This window comes from Otolemur garnettii, unplaced genomic scaffold (assembly GCF_000181295.1).
Source record: "Otolemur garnettii isolate 467f Iridium unplaced genomic scaffold, OtoGar3 scaffold00024, whole genome shotgun sequence".
Taxonomy (NCBI): Eukaryota; Metazoa; Chordata; class Mammalia; order Primates; family Galagidae; genus Otolemur; species Otolemur garnettii.
The window spans coordinates 6,342,980-6,351,506 of NW_003852419.1; the positions used below are offsets into that span (position 1 = coordinate 6,342,980).

At 36.8% G+C, this 8,527-nt stretch overlaps 1 long non-coding RNA gene across 1 annotated transcript in view; it reads left to right on the plus strand.

Moving 5' to 3' along the window:
* Positions 1-469, plus strand: part of LOC105886804 — a 16,944-nt gene extending 16,475 nt beyond the window's left edge. The window contains exon 3 of the long non-coding RNA XR_001161195.1: positions 456-469. This is a non-coding gene — a long non-coding RNA (uncharacterized LOC105886804). The remainder of the gene's footprint in view (positions 1-455) is intronic.
* Positions 470-8,527: the final 8,058 nt, after the last annotated feature.

Genomic DNA, 8,527 nt, shown 5'->3' on the forward strand with positions numbered 1-8,527 from the left:
AAATGCTCATACCAAAGTGATTGCAAAGACGGAAACTGAAGTTGAGTTACTAAAATTTCATCTTGCTATGTCACCATTTAGACTTTTTAATTATGTTTGAAAATTAAATCAGTGAAACAATATAAAATTTGAGGCATCATATTTTTGTTTGGCAAGTGTACATTTTAGTTCATTCACAAATTTTTATATTTTTTATTTTTAGAGACAGGGTCTTACTCTGTCACCCATGCTGGAGTACAGTAGCCTGATGATAGCTCACAGTAACCTCCAGCTCCACAAGGGATCCTCCTTCCTCAGCCTCCCAAGTAGCTAGAACTACGGGCAGACAACACAATGCCTGGCTAATTTTTAAAGGTTTTGTAGAGATGGAGGTCTTGCTCTGTTGCCCATCCTGGTCTCAAATCAAACTATACTCCTGCCTTGGCCTCTCAAAGTGCTAGGATTACAAGTAGGAGCCACTATACCTGGACTTCGTTCATTAACAGTATTTTCTTACTTAATTTTAATAATACATTTTAAATGGAAATATCTTCCTGGGGGGGGGAGGCTGATTTGAGAGTTTAATATGCAGCCAGGGTCACATGGTGCAATGGCCCCTGTGGGCCGGAGACACAGCACACACAGGCTCCTGGGCAGCGGGCTGGACAGGGAGGTGTTACCGGCTGCCATGCCTGCCGCATGCTCCTGATATGGGGGAAAATTCTTCCTTTTTGTTTGTTTTTAAAGTGTGTCATTACTCATTATCATAACACACTAATATGTTAGCATGAATTGTTTTAATCTTTGACTTCAAAAATGCATTATAATCAAGAAGGATTAATCTATTACTGATTTCCTTTTATGCATTGTCATATTTATAAATAGTATTTTTTTGGCTGACATGTATGTATGTATGTGTACGTGCATACGTACTCATTTAAATAAAGTAAAAATTTTATTATCTGTGTTTCTTTTCTGGCCATGATGATTATTTAATTTCATAATTATTACTGAAAAAAACTGTCACATAGAAAAGGGGATGTTAAAAGTGATCTGCTCTGGTGCAGCCAGGCAGGGGCAGGTATATGTGCCTTTTAGAAATATCTCGTGGGGACTTGACCTGGTTCCTTCAACAAAGAAGACAGAAAAATGGAAAATAGCTTCACTTTTTGGTCCTAACTCATGCAGTAATTGAGTAAACCTTTCTTTAACTCCAAGAAACACAGGGGTGGTGGCAGTGATGAGAAGGGAAGCTGAGAACAGGTATTGGAGCAATGGCTGTAATACGGTGGCACCAGCAACACCGCACAGGACAGTAGCAACAGGAACTCACAAACTGAGCAAACACCATTTCATAATGAAGAATTGATTAGAGGAGAGCATAAGCCGCCTATATAATCTCTAGAAGACAAGAAAAACAGAGGTTTGGAAGGCCTCAAAGTCAAATATTGTTACATTTGTCCTTCAAGCCTGTAATTGCCACCAAAACATATGTAGCTTTCATAAATAAAGCCTGCCTTGGCTTGTAAGTGGTCCTCCCTCAGTGTAGCTTAATAACGTAAATCAATAATACTTTGTGTAGCAATAGCATGAAAGATATATTGTATCTAACAGTGTATTTATCTTAGCCTATTAAGAAATTATGCAAGGACTTAATTTAAAAGTTGGTGAAGTTCAATTTCTTTCTTTCTTTTTTTTTTCTTTGGCGCTTTAACCTCTATTGTGTATCCACTTCTTTTCACAAGGCACCCAGGGTCATCCTGTTCTCCCTGAAGGATTAGCTGTCAAAATATTTTTTACACTAAGGTCTAAAAGACTAAAAACAGCCAAATGTGATCTCCTCTGGTGTATTTGCTATTTTTAAAAAATAAGCTTTTCATTTTGTGATAATTTTAGATTCAAACACAGTTGTAAGAACTAAAACAGGGATCCTCTCTCCATTCAGCTTCCCCCAACAATATCTTGCAAAACTACGGCATTACCGTAGTTATTGAAACTACGGCAAAACCAAGTTATTGAAATTGACAGTCAAGATACAGAATATTTCTATCAACAAATACAGAGTGAGTGGCCTTTGAGAGCCCCACTCACTTCCCTCTTACTCTCATCCTTTCCTCAGTGCCTGGCAACTATTAATAGAAATCTGTTCTCCATTTTTGTAATTTTGTTATTTCAAGAATGTATATTTAAATAGAATTGTACCGTATGTAACCTTCAGCGAGTGGCTGTTTTTTAAGTCAGTATTATTCTCTGGAGAGTCATGCAGGTTGTTTGCATGCATCGATAGCTCATTCCTTATTATTACCAAGTATTGTCACTGGTATGAATGTGCCACATTTTGTTTAACTGTTTATTCATTGAAGTACATTTGTGTTCTTTTAGTTTTTGACTATAATGGAGAAAGCTGCTGTAACAATTCATGTGCGAGTTTTTATGTGAACATACATTTTCATTTCTCAGGGACAAATGCGCAAGAATTCAATTTTTCAGTCATTTGGTATTTGCTTGTTCATTTCTTTTAAAAAATAGCCAAGTTATTTTTCGCAGTGGCTGTACCGTTTTGCATTCTCACCGGTAACGTTTGAGTCATCTATTAATGATTTCTCTGCATCCTTAACAGAATTTGGTGGTGTCTCTTTTGTTTTAGACATTCTGATAGATGTGTAATGGTATCTCCTTGTGGCTTTAGTATGCACTAATTGTGGAGTTTTAATGACTAATGAAGTAGATGCACCTTTTCATGCATTTATGTGCCATCTGCAGATCCTCTGCAGTGAAATGTCTGTGTCTTCTGTCCATTTTCTAATTGGATTGATTTTTTACTGCTCAGTTTTAAGAGTTCTTGATGAATTCTAGATCAGAGGTGTCCAACCTGTGGCCCACAGGCTGCATGCTGATTTTGTGAGGATTTTTTTTGCTTGTCTGTGGTGTTAGATATTACAAAAAGTATGCAAGGACTTTTTTTTTTTTGCTAATCAGCTTCCGTTAGTGTTTGTGTATTTAATGTGTGGCCCAAGACAACTCTTATTATTCCAAGGTGAGGTATAACATGGGGAAAAAAAAAGGTGGACACCCCTGTCTAGATACTAGTCCTTTGTCAAGTATGCAGCTTGCAAATAATTTCTCCCACCCGTAGCTTGCCCTTTTCATCCTCTTGCAGAGTCATAGAGCTTACGTTTTAAGATTTTTATAAAGTTCCATTTGTTAACTTTTCCTATTATGGATTGTGCTACTGGGGACTCTAGGGTGGGACTCCATTTTTTTCCTGAGATATTTGGCTGTGGTAGCGCAATTATTATCTAAAAGTTTTCCACTTTCCTGGTGCTTAGTTAGAGAGAGGCTTTTGCTGGGAATTCTTATGTCTGGGCTCACTGGCATTTCCATGCTGCTGTTTTCTTCAGTACTTAATCTGGGCATATGATGTGAAAAGAAATCTCAGGGAACTCGCCCCCATATCACTTGAGATCCCTACCTGAGGTCCCTAACTAGTCTACCTTCTCTCTACCACTCACAGTTCTTACATTTTTATACCTAATGTCTAGCTAAGGTCTTTAGTTTTACTTAGTGGGAGGAATAGGGAAATATATATCTCCTCCATCTTCCTCAGAGGACAAGTTCAGCATTTAATTTTTATCATGGATTTCAGAATGAAGTCTAATACTAGAAATTGGGACATCAGAGTTTTTTTTTTTTTTTAATGGTAAAGCCAGTCATAGTAAACTAAATAAATAGTTCTTTTGAAGTCTAAGACAGGTTCCCTGAGATGAATATATGTACAGAATGACTCACAGATCTAATTTAACACATTAAGTCAAGCCACAAATAGCAAGGTAGGAAACTGTAAGTATGTTAATACAGGTCAGGAAGCACAGCCTTTTAAGGCAGGTTGAGCCAAGTTAAATATGTAGTAGAGGAAGTAACTCCAGGCGTGTCTCGAGTAGAGCTCTTTCTTTGGATCAATCTGGGAAGGATGCCTAAAGGAAATGATGTTTCAAGAGTTGCTTTACAATATGGGAAAAGGGTGTGCCGATTGGGTGGTTAAAAAAAAAAACTGCAAGGTAATATTTTCTAGTGCATTTTAAATTTCAGATATTTTGTTTCTAACCTCTTGAAGTTTCATTTCTAAAAATATTCCGGTACTCTTCTCATTTTGTTCATGTTTTTGCTACCTTCTTAAATGCATAGAACATATTTAAAATGGTTGTTCTCTGTGGAAAGGCACTAAGTGGGAAATGGGTTGTGGACCAGCTTTGAGGCCATTTGAGGGAGGTGACTGGGATATAAAAGACAAGAGAAATAAGGTGAAATCAGAGCCTTAGAACTTTTTAGGCAAAATTAACACACACACAGCATATATATTTTGCAGAAGTATTTGAGAATACAGTACAGACCTGCTACCCTAAATGTTTGCCTGTCTTTTCTAAGAAAAATGATATTCTCTTATTTAATTACCATGCAATCAGCAAAAAGGAATTTAATATTAATACAATACTATTCTCTAATATTCAGCACATATTCAAATTTTGTCAGTTTCTGCAATACTGTCTTTTACAGTAATTTTCTTTTCCCTTTGATCCAGTATCCAACTAAGATCTATGTTATATTTCCTTAGCATGTTTCTCCAGTCTTTAATCTATAACTACTCCTTAGCCTTTCTTTGTCTTCTGTGACATTGATATTTTTGAAGCGTATAAACAAGTTGTTTTGTAGATTGTCCTTTAACTGGGTTTGTTTTCTCATGAATACTTCATAAATAATGTATATCCTTCTCAGCATCAGAAAATGCAAATTGTTGATTTATCTTATTATTAATAATAACTTTGATCTCTTTATTAAGGTGATAGTCACCAGCTTCTTAACTGTAAGTTACCATTTCTCCTTTTGTAATTAGTGAGTAATCATTGCTGGCATTCTTCATTCCCTGTGTAAATCCTGATTTCCATCTCTTATCATTTTCTTTTGCCTGAAAAACTTCATTTATCTTTTTTTTTTGTAGGAAAGATCTTTTGTAAATTGTCTTTCTTATTTCTATAAAAATATCTTTATTTAACCTCCATTTTTGAAATATATTTTTGGTCTATAAAGAATTGTAGGTTTCCCCTGTTCTTCTTTTAGTAACGATGCCTCTCCATCGTCTTCTGGATTGCATAGTTCCTGATGAGAAATACACTGTAATTCTTACCTTTGTTCCTATTTGTCTTTTTTTTTTCTGAATTCATTTCTAACTTTCTCTTTATTACTTGTTTCCAGCAATTTGACTATGATGTCCCTTGGCATGGTTTTCTTTAGATTCATTGCGCTTCTTATGGTGGTGGTTTAGAGTGTTGATTTTAGGTTTTTCTGCCCTCTAGCAATTGAGTCTATGAATTTCCCTCTAAGCACTACTTTATCTATATGCCATAAATTTTGATATGTTCTCTTTCATTTTCATTCAGTCTAACATATTTTCCAAATTTCCTTGTGATTTCTTCCTTTATTCATTGATTATCTATCTAGAAGTGTGCTGTTTATTTTCTAACTGTTTGAGATTTCCTCACATTTCTTTCTGACTTCTAAATTTATTCTGTTATGGCCAGAGAACAGACTTTGAATAATTTTAATCATTTTAAATTTATTGAAATTTGTTTTATGGCCTAAGATATGATGTATCCTGGAGAATGTTCCATGGAAACTCAAAAAAAAAAATTTTGTTTGGTACAGTGTCCTAAAAATGTCAGTCAGATCAAGTTGGTTGATAGTGTTGTTTAAGTTTTTTTTATTCTTTCTTGTTTACCATTTAGTTTTATAAATTACTGATAAAGGAGTAATGTAGTTGGATGTCTCCAACTATAATTGCTGAATTATTTCTTTTTCATTTTAGTTCTATTAGTTTTTATTTCATATATAGCTCTGATACTAGAACACATAGACCTTTATAATTTTTATATCTTTTTACTGATTATTAAGTTTTTTATTTTTATGAAAATTTCCCCTTCTTCTCAAAGGTTTTTGTCTGAATGTTTATTTTGTCTGATATTAATACATATATGGCCACCTCAGTTTTTTCTGGTTACTCTATGTATGATATAGTTTTTCGTCATCTGTGTTAGTCAGGGTTTTCCAGAGAAACAGAATCTCTCTTTCTCTGGTACTCCTTTCAAGTGGCTCCTTCCCTGGCCTAGGGTAAATTCTGTTACACGTGCATGGATCACTACTACTCATTTAGAGGCTTGATGGTATTCTTCTGCAGACTTCTGGAACTCTTTCTCTCTCTTTCTTTCTTGCTCTCTCTTGTTCACATCTTCTCCAGTATTCTGCTTTACAAATTCTAGCCACTTTGCTCTTCCCTAGCTAGATCTCTATCTCTGCAACTCATGGAGAACTGTTTGGTTTATCCCTCCCAGTGGAGTGAACTGGAAACTGCCTCCAGGCAGCAAGCTCATCCACCGTGTTTGTTTCCCTTCTCTCAGAAACCACAGTCCTGTATTACTTGTCTAAATATATGTAACTATCTTACATATTTTTTGTTTATTTTTCTAGTTCCTTATAAAAGGAGGCTAGATCTGATCTCTGTTATTTCAGTTTGACTGAAAGTGAAAGCTGAATATTTTTATCAGAAGAAAAAAATTATTTTATTCATGATTTAAGATTATTGTGTTGGTTCTGTAGAGAATGAATTATGTGAAAGTAAGATTGGAAAAGGAGACCAGGAGGTTTCACGTAGTAGTCCAGGGCATAAGTGGTTGTCTGGTCTAAAGAAGTTGTTTCTAATGAAATACATTGAAAAATTGAGATTTGGACATAAAATTGATAAGACCTGTTGATTATTGGGACAGGATTCTCCAGCTGGTTGAGGCTTTGGTTAGGGGAAATCTTGGAGCCATGTGGTCGGGCCGTCCTGGGGCTGACAGTCACAGGAAGCATAACTTTGCCAGCTATTAGGGGGTTGTCCTGTTTATCCTGCTAGTCTATGGTATTTGTGTTCAAAACAAGGATCACTTCCTCTTGAAAGATTGACCTTTAGTTGAAGGCTTTGTCTTGGGAGACCCAGAGCGTGGGACCTAAAAGACCAAGGAGATATAAATTTCCTTGTGTCAATGCTATGTATGCAGTAACCCAATCACCCTTGAGGATTGGGCTTGAGTCTAGGGGTTGATATCGGGCTGTGCCTGGGAGTAGCTATAATCCTTATGCAGTTCTCAGTGCCAAATAGTTTAAGACTTCGTTATTCTACAACTGCTTTATTATATCTGAGTTTTTCAATCTTTAGTTAAATGAATGTATTAGTTTCGCAGGGCTGCCATAGCCGAGCACCACAACTGGGTGGCTTAAGACACAAATTTATTGTCTTACAGACTGGAGGCTGGAAACACAAAAACAAGGTGTCAAAGAGAAAGACTATTTAGAGACTGGCATATTTATCTTTTTTTTTTTTTGACAGAGCCTCAAGCTGTCCCCCTGGGTAGAGTGCCGTGGCATTACAGCTCACAGCAACCTCCAACTCCTGGGCTCAAGCGAGCCTCCTGCCTCCACCTCCCAAGTAGCTGGGACCACAGGCGCCCGCCACAACGCCCGGCTATTTTTTGGTTGTAGCTGTCATTGTTGTTTTGGCGGGTCCGGGCTGGGGATTCGAACCCACCACCTTAGGTGTATGTGGCTGGCGTCCTAGCAGGTTGAGCTATAGGCGCCGAGCCTGGCATATTTATCTTATTGTACCAATTATGAGACATCCTCAAATGCGAGGTTATATTTTTATAACCTGTGGAGAAGAATTCTGCCTTGCTTTTCTTTTTTATTTTTTTGCAGTTTTTGGCTGGGCCTGGGTTTGAACTCACCACCCCTGGCATATGGGGCCAGTGCCCTACTCCTTTGAACCACAGGCGCCTCCCTTTGCCTTTTTAAGTTTGGGGAATTTGCTGGCTTCCTTGGCATCCCCTGGTTTGTTGATGCATCACTCCAAACTCTTCCTTTGTCATCACTTAGCCATCCTCTTCTCTGTGCCTCTATGTGTCTTTTCTCCTTTTTAAGTAAGGACATCTGTTATATTGGATTAAGGGCTCATCCCACTGCAGTATGACCTCATAATAACTAATTGCATCTTCAGTTAGTTCAATTGTGACCCTATTTCCAAATAAGGGCACATTTTAAGGCTCTGGGAGTCGGGACTTCAAAATATATTTCTGGGGGACACAACATAATCTACAATAATCACTCTTAAGGAAAAGGACTGTGCCCCTTACCTTTTTCACTTCAGGGAAGTGTAACTTGGGGCACTCAATGAAATTTTCTGCTTTGGGTGGATGTGAAAGAAAATTAAGGACTTTGATTTTAAAAGAAACAGATTTTATGTAAGGCTGGGAAATGTATTTAATTGTAGTGCAATAATATTTTGATATTAATTAATATATGTTTCCCCATACTTGTTTTGACTTATCCTATAACCCTTCTCCCATTCTTGGGATACGAATTGTCTTAGTAAATGTTTTATAGAAATGTCAGAGAACAAAAGAGTGAAATTTTATCTTTTGAGTTTCAAAAAGCTTAGCTCCAAGATAAAGTAAAGAAGACT